This window comes from Mustela putorius, unplaced genomic scaffold, assembly GCF_011764305.1.
Source record: "Mustela putorius furo isolate JIRA1106 unplaced genomic scaffold, ASM1176430v1.1 tig00000083_pilon_pilon_pilon, whole genome shotgun sequence".
NCBI lineage: Eukaryota > Metazoa > Chordata > Mammalia > Carnivora > Mustelidae > Mustela > Mustela putorius.
Window position 1 is genome coordinate 42,402,601 of NW_025421273.1, and position 16,332 is coordinate 42,418,932.

The 16,332-nt window shown below is 46.8% G+C and overlaps 1 long non-coding RNA gene across 4 annotated transcripts in view; it reads left to right on the forward strand.

Moving 5' to 3' along the window:
- LOC101679402 overlaps positions 1-16,332 on the forward strand; it is a 32,289-nt gene that overhangs the window by 3,693 nt on the left and 12,264 nt on the right. For all 4 annotated transcript variants that reach the window (XR_006605646.1, XR_006605644.1, XR_006605650.1 and 1 more), the window contains exons 3-5: positions 15,549-15,621; positions 15,724-15,858; positions 15,963-16,006. This is a non-coding gene — a long non-coding RNA (uncharacterized LOC101679402). The remainder of the gene's footprint in view (positions 1-15,548; positions 15,622-15,723; positions 15,859-15,962; positions 16,007-16,332) is intronic.

Genomic DNA, 16,332 nt, shown 5'->3' on the forward strand with positions numbered 1-16,332 from the left:
CAGAGATTAAGTCTTTATTATCAGATGTCAAGATGCTTTGTACTCAGGCATCAATGTCACTCCTCAGAGAGACAGTATTTTATAACCTGAAGACAGAGAAGAGCATGGAATAGTGGCAGGTTCAGAAAGTTAATTTCATTCATTAATTCCTTTTTCCTTTCAATGAGTGCCTAGAGAAGTCCTTCTTAAATCTGCCATTTCCACTGCTACCGCCTTGTTCAAGCCAACACGCTCTCTGAGCTGGAACACTGCTATAGTTTTAATAGTTCTATTTGCTTCCGTTCCTTTTTTTTTCTTTAATATTTAAAAAAGATTTTTAAAGTTTATTAATTAGTTAATGTTTAAGTAAGCTCTACACCCCACATGGGGCTCAAACTCACGACCCCGAGATCAAGAGTTGCTTGCTCTACTGACTGAACCAGGTGTTCTTGACTTTCTCCAGCCATTCTAATCAAAGCGGTCTTTAAAATAAAGGAAGGGGGGTGCTCCTGGGTGGCACAGTTAAGCATTGGGCGCTTGGTTTTGGCTCAGGTCATGGTCTCAACGGTGGTCATCTCATAGTCATGAGATTTGTCGGGTTCTGTGATCATCATGAGGCCAGCTTGAGATTCTCTCCCTTTCTCTCTCCCACTCATGCTCGCTCTTGCCCTTTCTCTCTAAAATAAATAAATCTTTATTTATTTATTTATTTATTTTTAAAGGGGGCCACTGGGTGGCTCAGTTGGTGAAGGATCCGACTCTTGATCTCAGCTCAGGTCATGATCTCAGGGTTGGGAGATGGAGCCCCTGGTCATGCCTTGGGTTGGGCTTTGAGCTCCTTGGGAATCTGCTTGATTCTTTCCCTCTGCCCTTCCCTCACTCCTGCACATGCTCGCGCGCGCTCTCTCTCTCTCTCAAATAAATAAATCTTTAAAAAAAATAAAAAAATACAACTTTAATCTTGCCCCTCTGGATCCCTGCTGAAAGTCATTGACTGGCTTTCCCCCTTCTATCCATCGCTCTCAGATGACGACTAAACCCCCAGAGGCCCTGCAAACCATGGCTACTGCCTGCTCCCAGGGTCAGTTCCTCTTCCTCTCTGAGCTGCAGTGACCCTGGCTGTCTTTCAGATCCTCAAATCTGCAGGAGCCTCCCCTCCTGCTCCAGAGCCTTCTCCTGGACTGTCCCCTCCCTTTCCCTCTTCCCTTAAAATTAACTCTTCTACTTCAGATCTCCGCTCAGACCTCACTTCCTCAAAAAGCCCTTCAGAGCCTCCAGGCTTGAACAACTTCCTTGCAATAGGTTCTCTTAACACTCGGTAATGTCCCTTCGTACCACTTACCAGGGTGAGTGCCTGTGTACGTTTCTGGGGGGTTGTCTGATATTGAGCGGCATTAGTCTGTGTCCCCAGGGGATTAGAATTGCCTGAGACTCGGGACTGTGCCTGCTCGCTCTCCATCATATCCTCAGTGCCTAGCACAGAGCCCAGCACAAAGGTGCCCAGTGAATGTTGTCAGATGCTTACTTGCCAGGTATGGAGTCTTGGCTCCCAGCAGTTTGCCATCAGCTAGGACAGGAAAAGACCCCAGCTTACTCTCCAAAGCTCTCTTTAAGTGTTATCTTTGTTATGATGTTCCCTGTCCCTTCCCCTTTCCTCCCCTCTAGCCTGGGCAAGATAAAGCTCTGGCAGCACGTGCCCCAGCCCGCTCTCTGCTCCTTATGGATCCCTCCTGGGCCTCTAGAAGACTGGTCTGACCTCACCTTACATTCAGCGGGGCAGCCCCGCCTAGATGCTTGTGTCCGTTTCTTAGGGCCACCATAACTGAGTCCCACGAACTGCTTAAAACAACAGTTTATTTTCTCACAGTTCTGGAGGCCAGAAGTCAAAAATCAAGGTGTTGGCAGGGCAATGCTCCTTCTGAAACAGGCAGAGGAGAATCCTTCCTCGAGAGTCTGATGTTTGGTGTTTCTTACCTTGTAAGTGTGTCACTCCAGTCTCTGCCTCCGTTGTCACGTGTCTGTCTTATAAGGACACCAGTCACGTTAGAGTAAGGGTCCACTCTACTCCAGAGGACCTCATCCTAATCTTAACTAATCAGATCTGCAACTACCTTATTTCTAAATAAGGTCACGTTCTGAGCTCTTGGGGGGTTTAACTTGAACATTTCTTTTTGAGGGATACAGTTCAATTCATAATAAGCACATTGGGTAACTCACGCTCAGGTCCCAAATTGCCCTCCGTGTCTTTTCCCCAAGCTCAGTATCCTCCTGTATTCACCATCGTAATCCATGCCACTCAGTGGGTTCTAGAGAAGAAGAGAAAGTCAACCTATTTTTCTCTTTCTTCCATAGCTAATTAGTCATCAAGTTCTACTGACTGTCTCTTTCACCGTTCTCATATTCATCCCCAATGACCCTAGTTCCTCCATCACCTTTAACCTGGACAACTGTAGGAACCAAACCATTCTTTGCATCTCCTATTTCAATCCCTTTTTAATTCATCCCCAGTGCAGCGGCATGAGGAATGCATTTAAAACACAATACAGGGGCCTGGGTGGCTTAATTGGTTAAGCGGCTGCCTTTGCCTCAGGTCATGATCCTGCGTCCTGGGATGGAGCCCCACGTCAGGTTCCCTGCTCAGCTGGGAACCCTGCTCGTTCTCTCTCTCTCTCTCACTCTCTCTCTTTCCATCTCAAATAGATAAATAAAATCTTTTTTAAAATCCCACAAATATGATCACAATACTATGTTTAAAACTCTTCAAAAGCTTTGCTTTGGATATACAGTGGCCCAGACTCCCGTGCACAGTGCACAAGAGTTCACCATCTTATCCTTACCTTTCTTACCTTCTGCTACTGCCTCTCTGCACCCACTTCTCTGATAACTTTGAACCCTTCAGTTTCCTAAGCCTAGGAAATGGCTTCACGCCTTTGTGGTTATAGCAGAGACGTTAACTATGTTCATGGAATAGCCACGTGATTCTGTACATTTCACCGTCCTGGGCGATGGGATTAGTTCTTGCCAATGCAGTGGGAGTGGAAATTCTATAGATCACCTCTGCGCTGAGGAATTTATTTTCCATGGGTTTCCTGCCAGCTTTTTGTGTCCTTCAGTGCCAACGTGGTAGCTCCATGTTCTGGGTGGTCCCACTATAATAAGAGTGTATGGACACCGCTAACTTCAGTCCTCAGGGTACTGTATAGCCTTGTCTGCTGCTCCTCCTACCCACCCCCTAAGCAGCTGACCTGCCTTGGACTGATGATCCCAGTGGAAAATGAATCTTAGTTATATTTAGCTTCTAAGACTTCAGGGTCATTTTGTGACTATGGCGTAACTTAGGCGATCCTGACTCATGCAGTGCCTCTGTCCAAGCTGTTCCCTCCGCCTGCCTTCCCCACTTTGACTGCCTGGCAAAGTCTTAACTGATCCTTTCAGCCCGACGGTCTTCTCGTCTGTGAAACTGATCTGACCCTTTGCCAAGCAGAGTTCATGACTCCCTCCTGTGCTCCCACTACACCTGGTAGATCACGCCAATATTGTCCTTCTGGCCTGTTTTCACGATAACTTAGTATCCACTGAATCATGAAATGGTAGAAGGCGCGTGCCTCGGGGTCAGCGAGTGTGTGTTCTTAGCTATCACGTTTGTACCTCTACCACCCCACAGGGTGATTGGTACAAAGGGGGTACCCAAGCCAATAAATGATGAATGAATGAATGAATGAATGGACCATAGGGAGTCTATCAGTGGCGAGTGATGGGGAAGGCCTAAGGAACATGAAAACACCGTGTGGTTCATTGTGGCTTGGAGACATCAGGGGTCGGTGGCTGCGATTTTGAGATCATGTGGTGTTCAGAGTCCAATCGGCGCATTCAGGATACCTCCCCAAGGCTTTGGTAAAGGAAAGGCTTGCAGAAGATAAAACTCTCACGTGTGCAATCAGGAAGATGAAGTTTAAAAGGAGGTCCAAAAATTACTTTTAACTCAGGAGTGAGTTAGAGTGGAATAAAAGTGGGTCTTGTTAGCAGAAAGTGATGATTTAGGAAATAACATTACACGTGTGCGACACAGCCAGAATGACTATCAAATTCGTATATATCTGGCTCACTGGAAAATCACGGAACAGGGCTTGTGAATAAAATGCAACTCTCTCTTTCCCCATCTGTCTATCATCGCTCTGTCCCTGAGAGCAGCAGTAGGCTGATCCACATTTTGTGCCGCACCCCCATGGTCTCCTTACATTTTATTTGAAGGCTGCAGAATCTCTCTTCCTCCCACGCTGACTTGGGCAAGCGGATGAACTCACTGTCCTATTCAGACAGTACAAAAATCTTTTGAGTTGCAAAACAAACAATCAAACAAAAAAGCAAAAAATAAAAAAATAAATAAAAAAACAACCCCCCCCCAAAAAAACCCCCAGCCTCACTTCAGACCTTAACATTCCAAGTCCCAGGTAATAGTTAAACCCCTGAAACTGATTCAGCCTGAAATCCTTTCTTCTCCCTTGGCTCAGACCTGCCTCGTCCTGGAAGTCTGCCCTGGGAAAGGGGGACCGGTCCTTTTCCTCGCCTCTCCCTCTACTTACCTCCTCCCCCTGGCTAGCTGCTGTTTCCCTCCATGCTTGGAATGAAGCCCAGAAAGGGGAGAGGTAAGGGAATAAGATAGTTCTCACGTGGCTGGGTGGCCTAAGCCCTCTGGGCCGGCAGCTGGCCTCTGTGGGGTGGCCTGGCAGATGATTAAAGTGGGCTCTGTCACAGACTCTGCAGCGGCCTCCAGCTGGGCCCCCCGTCTCCCGTGGTTCTCTTGACCCAGGCTGAAGGGCTCTCTCCCTCTGGGTGGTCTCATGTGACTCCTTCCCCAGCTCCTGGGATTCCAGGGGTATGACGGCCAGTCCCTTTCTGCTGAGGTCTTCTGTTCATGCCTACAAGCCCGAGACCACCCCACACTGCCCCACACCTGCTCCCTTTCCCACGGGGCCCACATCTGGCCTTGGGACATTCTCCGGGCGCTGCCACCAAAGTCGTATCCACTGCTAACGCTGAAATGTGTCTGTTCCAGCCCTGGGGTATGGACTTGACACTTGTTATCCCAGATCATGCTCCTCACCGCCTCCGAAGCAGGTACATCTGGCAGGTCAGACCCAGGAGTGTTTATTTAAAAACTTCTGCCTTAAGGTCTGTTGTCACAAAGCACTGCAGGCACCTTTCACCTGTCACTGGCTTCGATCACGGACGGAGGGATTGAGAGATGGGGGCTCTAGCTTAGTTTGACCATTATTAACTTAGGGTGAGTCAGCACAGACTCGTCAACACCCAAAATTCTAGGACTCCAGACATAATTCTAGAATAAACAATTGCGTGTCGGTGTTTCATGTGGCTGGTGAAAAAAGCCTCGTTAAGACCTTAGACGTGGAGAAGCCCAGGCAGTACAGAGAGAGGTCATCCTTAAATGTCTGGAGCAAATCTAAGCTCTGAGAAGATGTTATTTAAAATGTCTCAAAATCCAGGTCTTTATCATTGTTGTTTCTTTTAAAAGTTTATTTATTTGTCAGAGAGAGAGAGCGCACGAGCACAGGCAGGGGGAGCGGCAGGCAGAGGGAGATGCAGGCTCCCCAATGAGCAGGAAGCCCGATGTGGGACTCGATCCCAGGACCCTGGGATCATGACCTGAGCCAAAGGCAGATGCTTAACCCACTGAGCCACCCAGGTGTCCCCTGCTGTGTCTTTTAGAATCCTAGTGAGAAGTCTCACTAAAAGGAGAGGTTTTAGCCCATGATTTCAAGAACCTGAAAAACATTTGTACTTCTGACTCGTTAACTCCACTAGCAGAAATAAATTCTGAAAAACAATCAGCAGCACACACCGGGATCTGTGAATGACGCTCGTCTTCATCTTTAGTAAAAAGTAGGAACAGCTCCCCTCCTTCAATGGCTGCTTACCTGACTCCAGAAAGGCTCTCGGGGTCCACTGAATATAGCAGGGCTCTCTCCCCTCCCCCGACTGTGGTTGTACAACACCCATCCGCCTCTGCTGTTGTATACATTCATTTGTTCACTGTTCACTTTCTTTCTTCCAGCTAAGCTGTTAGCCCCACGAGAGCAGCAGGGGCAGATCCAAATTTTGTGAGGCCTGGAGAGCCTCTAAATCTGAGGTCCTTGTTCCAAAAAACAATTAAAAACAAAAAAAAAAGAACATGGAAATGAATATTGATTTGGAATGAAAAGAAAAAGTCCTTGGACGGCTCCTCATTAGCCTTAGAGTGAATGGGCTTCAGAGTGGAAGGGGTGTGGTCTGTCTTATTCAAAGTGGCGTCCCCTGGATCTAGAACAGAGTCTGGCCCGTAGTAGGTGCTCAAGAAATACCTGCGGAATGAAAGAGCGACTGACGATTGAGAGCCAGTTCAATGAATGAGCTGGAAGAGCTAGAAGGAGTTTTCATAACCGGCCCCCAGACACCATCAGTAATCAAAAAAACTGGTTTTTGCATGGAGGTCTCACTACCCTTTTCTCTGGGTGCGTGGCTGGACCACTAGACTCCATCCCCAGCCTCTCCAGTGGTCAGGGGTTCTGTGACCATGTGACGCAATTGTTGCAAGTTAAAACGTGAACAGAGATCATGCTGCCACTTTTTGGCTTGGGCCTTAAGTCCATGGGTATGCCCTCTCCTCCTGGCTTCCTTCCGCCTGCTGTCTAAAATCCAGACGTGGTGGTGGATTCAGTTTGACAAGATCTGGGGTTGGCAGAGCAACAACATGGAAAGAACCAGGGTTCTCAAGTGATTGATCGTAAAGAAACAGAGATCCTTCACTGACCAGCACAGTTTACATCAGAATTGTGATGTGACAGAGAAATAAGCTTCATTCTGAAAATCACATTTTTTTGTTTTGTTTTGTTTTTTTAAGATTGATTTGTTTGAGAGAGAGAGAGAGTGCACATGTGCAAGCAGGGAGGGGACGAGGGGGAGGGAGAAAGTATTCGAAACAGACTCCGCACTGAGCACTGAGCACAAAGCCCTACCTGGGGCTCGAATTCATCAGGGCAAGATAACGACCTGAGCAGGAAGCAAGAGTTGGAAGTTCAACCCACTGACCCACCCAGGCACCCAAGTTAAGGTGTTTTGAGGCCTGTTATAGCCACATAGCCCCACACTGACTAACACCTTTTTAATTAATTAGTTAATTAATTAAAAAGATTTTAATTATTTATTTGACAGGCAGAGATCACAAGTAGGCAGAGAGGCAGGCAGAGAGAAAGAGGGGGAAACAGGCTCCCTGCTGAGCAGAGATCCCAATGCGGGACTCGATCCCAGGACCCTGAGATCATGACCTGAGCTGAAGGCAGCAGCTTAACCCACTGAGCCACCCAGGCGCCCCGTGACTAACACCCTTTCTAAAATCCTGGCCTTTTTCATCAAGCTGCACTCTCTCCTAGCAACACTACCAGAAACAAGGAGAAGGATTTATTTCCAGTCAGCCTGAGAGAGGTCCTGCGGCTTTCTCTGGGCTGTTCCTTACACTTCCTTCCCTGGTAGGACATCAATGGCTCGCTATGTGTCCGGTTCTGTCTGAAGTACTTTCCATGAAATGGCTCGTTTCATCCATACCCTTGGAGCACAAAGATTATGTCCATAGCTGCGAAGTGAGAGAGCGGGATTTAGAGCCCCGCTGGCTGGTTCCATGGCTCACTCTCCCAGCCACCGTGGTACTTCTTCTGACTCTCTGCCTTCATTTCTTTCTTTCTTTCTTTCTTCTTCTTCTTCTTCTTCTTCTTCTTTTTTAAAGATTTTATTGTTTATTTGAGAGACAGAGAAAGAGCATGCGCAGAGGAAGAAGAGGAGGGAGAAGGAGCTTCCCCACTGAGCCCAGAGCCCACTCCTGGGCTCAATCCCAGGACCCTGAGATCCTGACCTGGGCGGGAATCAGACACTTGACCAACTGAACCACCCCGGCACCCCTTGCTTCATTTCTTTTGCAGCCATCCTGTCCTTCAGATCATTCAGTTCTCCCACTGTGAAGAGGCCAACAGAACACCAGCTGGCCATAAAGAAAAAGAAGTTTCTGCCCCCCTCTCTCTGTCAATGGTTTTGCCTTTTATGTCCCTTCGGTATCTTCCTGTGGTGTGGGCAGCTCTAGCGTTTGGGGGGTGCTGTTTGGTACAAATCACCAGCTTTCCATCAGGCACCCTGGGCACAGTGATGAGAGCCCTGAACTGGGAGCCCAAGGTTCTGTCTCTTTGCCTGGGTCTGCCATGGGCTGGTGTACAACTTTGCCCATGGCACTCTCTTCTCTGTAAAGTGACAAAGATGGATGAGCTCATTGGGAACTAAGGTTCCAGGGCTCTGAAATCAATACCCTGTGCGTCTTCCCTTCCTCGGTACACTCTCTCTGTCCACTGGCACGACTGGCCTGTCTTTTTGCAGAAGGCCAGGGGGCAGGGCTCAGCTCCGTATTCGGGGTTTTGGAGGGACACCGCATGGTTCCACTGGATTTAGAGACACAAAAGGAGAAGACGAGGATGAGTCAGACTCTGCTGGTTTCCTAACAGCTGCTCCTTATGGGCTTCAATGTCTCCCGCATATACAGATGCAAGTGAAACAGGATTCAAGAGTGAGAGTGGGCACGAGGAAGCTTCTGAGCTTGAAGAGGAGACCTGAGTCCAACCGACCAGTGGAATGATACCCAGCCTGCAATCCTAGCTCGCCTGCTGGGAGAGCACACCCTCCAAGAGACTAGCGGACGAATGTGGGCACCTGTGCCTAGGGACTTCTGCCAATCATGGCAAAATGAGTTTCTCCTAAAAGAGAGAGACTGGGCGAGAAGAAGAAGGTGAGGATACGTGAATGAATAAATAAGGGGACAGGAGATTTTCCTTCTACAGACATCTTTGAGCCATCACACGGGATTGCCCTCCAGGATGGAGTAAGTGGAGCCGGCCATCACGGCTTCATGTTGCCCTGGTCATGGCCGGAAGCCCTATAGGTCATCGGCAACCTTTGAGTCTGATTGGCTGCTCAAATGCCTCCTTCCTGATGTGACCAGAGTCCCCCTTCTGGAAATGACTCGCGCGTGGTCGATAAGAGTATCAGTTCCAGGCTACGAAAATGGCAGCCAGGCCCCGTGTGGTCATAGGATGAGCAGTGACAGGAAAAAACAGGGAAGAGATAAAACCTTAACCAGGGTGGGCCTCTGCCAAAGGGAGGGGTGTCTGGCACTCTTTTGCTTTCTCAACAAAATTACGAAACCAAGCGCCTTGACTCGCGTGGCTCAGCAGATGTTCGCTTTGCTGCAAATCTCTTCATTCCTCTCTCACTCTGTTGAGGGGGCGGCGCACGGGAGGAGCTGGCAGTGACAGGAAGGGACAGGAGGCCCTGAGAGGTCAGGAGCTGAGGGACAAGGACTGTGAATCCAGAGGAAAGGGGCATCAGAAGAAGCAAGTCTGCATCATGTTTAGCTAACTTCTTTCTAACAAAGGCAACACTCGGTGCAGACACAGATCGTCAGCAATCCAAAGAGCCAGAAAACGTACTTTGAGTGGGAAGGTATTCGCAGCATCCATGCCCCACAAACCTCCCACCCAAGGAAGTTGTCTGCTACCTTTCAGAACTTGTCAATGACACCGGTCCCTCGGCGCCACCACTCTTCCCTCTCTCCTCCTCTCCCCCACTTTCGTACCACTTAGGTGTCTGTCACTTCAATTCAGTCCGGCCATCTGGAACCTTCCCTCCTCGATATTATCCTCACCTCACATTAAAAATGGCCTTTTCCTGCTTGATGGGAGCCCCGGTGTCAGGATGGTGGAGGACGCTTGCTGAATGGCAGTGTGATGTGGAGATTTCCTGGGGATTTCAATTACGTGGCTCCTCCTACCTTTTCACGATAAAGGTTCATCACGAGAGGAATGAAAACAACACACCATCTTAGGGGAAATGAGGAACGGGTCAGATGGAACCCACGGAGGCTGGCCGAGATTTCAATTTTCTTACTGTAATGAAAACTGCATTTCCATTAACTGCGGCGGTCACCGCTGATAGCATCGTCCCGCAGGTCACGTGGGGCCCACGGATGCTGCCGGGGAGGCTGGTCGCTGAAGCACCTCTCATGGTCGCCTTCCACGCCGTCCTGGGGAGGCTGCGAATGAGCAAAGGCAGCAGCGCTTTTGTGTGCGAAAAGAGGCCCAGTACATCATACCATGGTGATTTAAAAAATGTTTCCTTCCCCTGCCCTGCTTCTGTGACTTTCCCTTCACTGATTTGAATTTGTGGTTTTTTGCATGTGTTCTGCAGGACGCCTGATAGAGGTCAGTCATAGTCAATGACCATGTTATGTTCCAGGGACCTACTCTGAGCCAGGCAGTGGACCCAGTTCTTCATTTACCTTCTCATTCCTCCTTCCTTCCTTCCTTTTCTTTATTTCTTCCTTCCTCCTCCCCTCCCACCCTCTTCTTTTTCCCTCCTTCCTTTGTTTTATTTATTTATTTATTTGACAGAGAGAGAGAGCATGAATGAGGGGGAGTGGCAGGCAATGGGAGAAGCAGACTCCCCACTGAGCAAGGATCCCAATGCGGGGCTTGATCTCAGGACCCTGGGATCATTACCTGAGCCAAAGGCAGATGCTTAATGACTGAGCCACTCAGGCGCCCCTCCCTCATAGCTCCTACTACCCCACACACCAGAGATTGTTCCCCCAGTGCTCACCCATCCCTTCTTCCTTAATAATACAATGCCACATTTGTTTAATCAGGCATATGAAGTCCTGTGAGAAGAACACAGAGCCCAGCCTCCTTTGTGGCTACACGTGCCTGTGTGGTCACTGTGTTGCTTCTGCAAAGCAGAAGCGCTGCATGCAATCCTTAGGAAGTGTCCTAAATGGGAAGAAACAGACCTGTTTTTATCTCTTCTTTTCTATGCCAACTGGAATGTGGACATGATGGCTGGATGTGAACAGCCATCTTGGACCATGAGGTAGAAGTCACTTACTGGAAATGGTAAAGCAGTAAGAAGGAGCCGCAGTCCCTGATGACTGTGAAGGAGAATGCTGAGGGTTTTTTTGTCACTTGCAAGTGAACCTGCCCTGCCAGAAACACCCTGTGAGAAGGTAGTAGAATGAGGTGCTGGAGAATAGGGGCTCTGGGGTCCGACACACCTGGGTTAAAAATCCTGCCTCTGCCACACTTCCTAGCTTCTTGATCTTAGGCAAATTATTTAGCTGCACTAGGTCTGATTCTCATCTGCAAAATCAGTGTAAGTAAAAAATAAACTTTTTTACTTAGGGAAAAATTATATTATAGAATTATATGTATTATATATATTATAGAAAAAAATTATATTATAGAGTACACTTAAAATAGAAATAAATTTTCACTGTTGTGCCTGGCACATGGTAAGTGCATGACAAAGGATAGATATCATTATTATTTTAATATTATAAGGGAGGAAACAAACCTTGACAAAGTTAGGAAACTTCTCCAAGGCCATGAACACAGATAAACAACTGAGAGTATTAGACCAGGAACCTCCCAAGGCTTGTGATTTTTCCATGACATTGACCACCATGGAGGCCCAGATGTCCCCATGAAAAACAAGGGAAAAAAGTTAACTCTTTTTCATACTTGCTAGTGAACACACACACACATACACACACACTACACACTTTAGGTAGCTCAGCTCATTCTTGGAATGTAAAATTATTAGTTTTACAAAAGGGTCTACCGAAACAGAACATTTGTTTGCATGAATATGTGCCGATATCAGTAGGTACAAAGTTTCCAGTAAGCTGTGCTGTCCTCTGTGGCACCCCTTAGGGTCGCCGGCTGGTGATCCGTCCCCATGTGACAGGATCACGTCCTGCATTTCCTTGAGTCTGTGCAGAGCTCAAGCTCACTTTTTCATTTGCAAATGAGTTGAACTTAGAGATCTCAGTCCTTTGTATTTCAAGTCCGGGCCAGCGGGTCCTTTCAGTCAGACCCAAGCTGAGGTTTGGATAGGACCCTTTACAGCCACCGAGGGCTCAAAACAGCAAGGGTGAACTCAGTGCCCCGTAATTCAAGGCGGATGATTTGAGGAGGCAGGGGCTGTGTCTGTTCTGTCCACTGATGCCTCTCTCCTCAGGTCTTAATCGCTATGCAGTGAATGGTGTTTGGGTGAATGGGAGCTCTCAGGATCACCGTGCAATAAACCATCTTGGATAAATCAAGCCACCGAGCTGTCCGTCACAGGACTCCCCCCATGGGGCCCAGGCAGGGGGAATCACTCGTCCAGCTCTGCTCCCAGCACCTGATCCCGCCCCTCCCATAGCACTCCTCCTTTCTTGTAGGAAGCTTCTCACCATAGGCTGTTTTTTTTTGGAGGGCAGGGGGTAGAGGAAAGTGACTGCTCTTAGAAACCAAAGGGGCTAGATCCTCTCCCTGGGAGCTCTGAATTAGCACAACCATTGCAAGAATGTGGGATGGTTGGAGGCCATTGGCTGCAGCACAGGGGTAGAGCACAGACCACATGTCTCTGCTCTGTGTCTCCTTCCGCCTTGGCCTCGCCTTTACCAGCTGCCTTAGTCACGCCCACATTCTCACCCTTGACTTCCAACCTCCCACGGAGTCTGATGTGCCATGAAGTCCTTGAATAATCCCCAGACCCTTTGTTTCTTAAAATAGCTTTCAAGCAACATTGCAAGAGGGATTTTGCTGCTAAACTTTGTCTTCCCTGATAGAACTAAACATTATGTGGTAAATTTCCAAATAGCAGCTTGGGAGCAGCAGAGAGAAGTTGTACAGTCAAGGCCAATATCTTTCCAATTTGGAATATGGAGACCGAAGTCATGGGAGAGGGTGATGGTCACTATTTCTGAAATGATTATTAGGATCAACTCTTTGGCTTTGAAAATGTTGGAAAGGAGTGAGTCAAAAAACTAGAACCATGGCTCAGAACAGTGCCAAACACCTAATCTTATAATCGTTGATGCATTTTTCTCATCAACGAAGAATGTACTTTGGCAGGTTTCTCTCCCTATCCCACCCCCAACCCTCACAGAGCGGTCATTGCCATGAAACCTCTCTGCAGGTTGTGATGATTCTGGGTCATTTTCTCAAGTTTGAAATTGTGGATGTGGCCATGGCTGTTTCCAGACAGAAAACAGTGGAATCCTGGAAAGAGCAGAAGAAATGATCAACTGTGATTTCATACTTTGATCCAACTGAATGAAGAAAGCAGGTCCTTTGGGTTTTACACATCCATGAAAGCAATCAGGCTCTCCTGTTCCCCCCTCTGAGTGTTCTTCACTGAAAAGAATGCACTTGCATTTTTTAAATTGTATCAGAAAATATGATTCTTTGGTCTTTATAGCTTAAAAAGAATGTTTTTGAGAATCAAGCTTTGCAGGCTGATTTTAATCGCAGCATTTCTGTTGGAGTCTTTGCCTCCCTTCTTCCTCATCTTTTTCTGAATCCACTGGAAAAAGCAAAAAAAAAAAAACAAAAAAAAAACAAAAAAAAACAAAGCAGGGAGGCCGAGAGACATCAAAATAGCATCTTTCCTATTGATAAGGGTGACGTTAGAGAAAGTGGAACATACCTGTGGGCACATGGACTTCCTAAACCTGAGCCCACATATTGGCTGGACCTGCCCATCTGGCCACGGAGAGAGTCAGACCACTGGTAGCCTCCACACAGGGTAGGTGCGGAGAGCTTTCCTGCTATGCTGGCTGTGGGTTTGAGAGCCACCTAGATCATCTTTTCTCTGGTATTTCCTAAAAAGAGGAAGACACAGGAAGGGGCTGGGCTGTCCATGCTCCGTTTCTTCTCAGAGATTCCCCAGTTAGGTAAGTCCCTCCGCTGTCCCAGGGAAGGGTGAGTGAGGCTTCAGGGAGATGCTCTTTAGCGCTAACGGGGCTCACAGCGCAGGGAAGGGCGCTCCTGAGTGGGAAGAAGTACCTTCCCTGTGAGAGTTTTCAGTGACAAAATCTATTGCAGTCAGCATTTTTTACTTACCAGCTTTGGTTTCTATCCCTCCCTCCTCCTCACTGCCCCTTGAACATACTAATTTGAGCAAGAGAAAAAAAAATCTGCATGGGAAAAAGAACACCGGAGACCTGGGTCCTGGTTGGGCTGGTGGGTAAGTCATGTGGACTCTCTGGGTCTTGTTCTCCTCCAGTCTGAGGGTGTAAGAGAGGTTGTTCCTTGCTAAAGTCAGTCCTATGGGATGGCTTTAGCAATCCCATACATTTCCTTTTGGGAGCCTTGCCCTCCCCTGTATTTTCACCTTCTCTTCTCCCCTGCTGAGTTCCCACCATCGGCTTTTAGACATTTACAGATCTTGGCCACTTAAAAACAATATCCTCAATTGACCCTTGCCCTTTCTAGCAACTTCCTTATCTCTGTATCATCTTTTTTTTTTTTTTTAAGATTTTATTTATTTATTTGACAGACAGAGGTCACAAATAGGCAGAGAGGCAGGCAGAAAGAGAGAGGGGGAAGCAGGCTCCCTGCTGAGCAGAGAGCCCAATGCGGGGCTCCATCCCAGGGCCCTGGGATCATGACCTGAGCGGAAGGCAGAGGCTTTAACCCACTAAGCCACCCAGGTGCTCCATCTGTATCATCTTTTTAAAAAATAAAGCAACTTTTTCAAAATGTTATCAGATGTGCTGCTTTCTTCTGTCCCTCAGCACAGCGTGGCTTCTGGCTCCTAGCTTTTTGATACTCCCAAATGCTTCTTGCTAGGTTGGTCACTCAGTCTTTTGCAGCTCAGTCCAGTAGACACTTTGGTTCTCATTGTACTTGATTTCTCAGCATTATTTGACACTGCTGACCAGTTCCCTTGCTCTTCAGAAATTTCATTTCCCTTTGTTTTCCTGACACAACACTTTCTTGGTGATCTTCTTCTGAAGGCTCATGTTGTTCTTGTCAGCTAGATCTTAGAGTTCTGCAATACCCAGGCCCTCTCTAGATTTCTCTTTATTCTCTTTCACTAAAAGAATAATTAGACAGTTTATTTATTCAACACAGTTTTATAGGCACCACTAGGTGGTAAGCACTCTCTGAGGCATGGAGCATTCAATAGTGGAAAAAAATTCCCTGCTCTGATAGAGCTCCCATGTTCTAGAGGGAGAAGAGAGTCAATAAATAAATAAGAAAATGAGTATATGATACATTAAGTGATGATGAAAAATAAGTTGAGGCGAGGGAATGCATATTTGTGTGTGGGACAGTGAAACCATAGTTATAGAGAAGGGTCAGGGAGGGCATGAGTGACTAGAAGGGCTTGAGAAGGATTGGTGTTAAATTTCTTTTAAATATTTAACAGAATTCACCTGTGAAGACATCTGGTCCTGGACTTATTTTCATAGGGAGGTTTGATTACTGATTCATTCTCTTTACTTGTTATACGTCTGTTATGGTTTCTATTTCTTCCTAGGTCAGTTTAGGTGATCTGTGAGTGTTTCTAAGAATTCGCTATTTCGTGTAAATTATCAAATTTTTGGTGTACGGTTGTTCATTGTATTCTCTCCTAATGCCTTTTTATCTCTTTGCAGTTGGTTGTAAGGTCCCCACTTGCATTTCATTTTATTTCATTTTTTTCTTTGTCAGCCTACCTACAGGTTTGTTAAGTTTTGATGTGCATGACTGAGGCACGGAACTGTCTAGTGGGCTAGCATTCTAGGTGAGATGACAAGTAACACCAGCTAACATTTACTGAGAACTGACTGTGCATCCAAGTGCGGTAAGTGTAGTAATTCGTCTTCTTTTTCTTCTCACTTTCCAGATGAGGAAACTAGGGCACAGGGAAAGGTGAATGTCTTGTGGAGATCCCATGGCACAAGGGGCAGAGGTGTGATTCAAACCAACAGTCTGATTCTAGGGCCCCATCTTTACCTCCACACTCTTACTTTCCCAAACGGTGAGTCCAGTGAAAAGAATTATTATCAGACTGTCAAAACAAAGACAATGAAACAAAACCTCATCTCATATAAATCTCAGTATGTAATTTTTCTTTTTTTTTAGAATTATCTGAGAAATATGTCATCTCCAGCTTGGATTAAGAAATGGTACAGTAATCTTACCACCTAATTTTACTCCCTAATTGTTCCCAGGATATTAAGGACCAGAGTTGGGCATTCCCTGCTACATTTTGGTTTTCTTAAAAATCCCTAGCTATTTTCCAATATATGTCATTTTATAGAAGATATTTTTTCCCAAGTTTTTTTTCCTTCCTGAGGAAACAAAAGCATGTTTTAACAGCACACAATCCATATGCTGCTGATTTACTTGTACTCAAATCTCCAAAGTGTTGCTTTATAAGAGCTATTTTATTCCCTTCAAACTGGCTTGAATAAACATTTCTTAACATTTTCTTCCTCTTGAACGCTAAGTG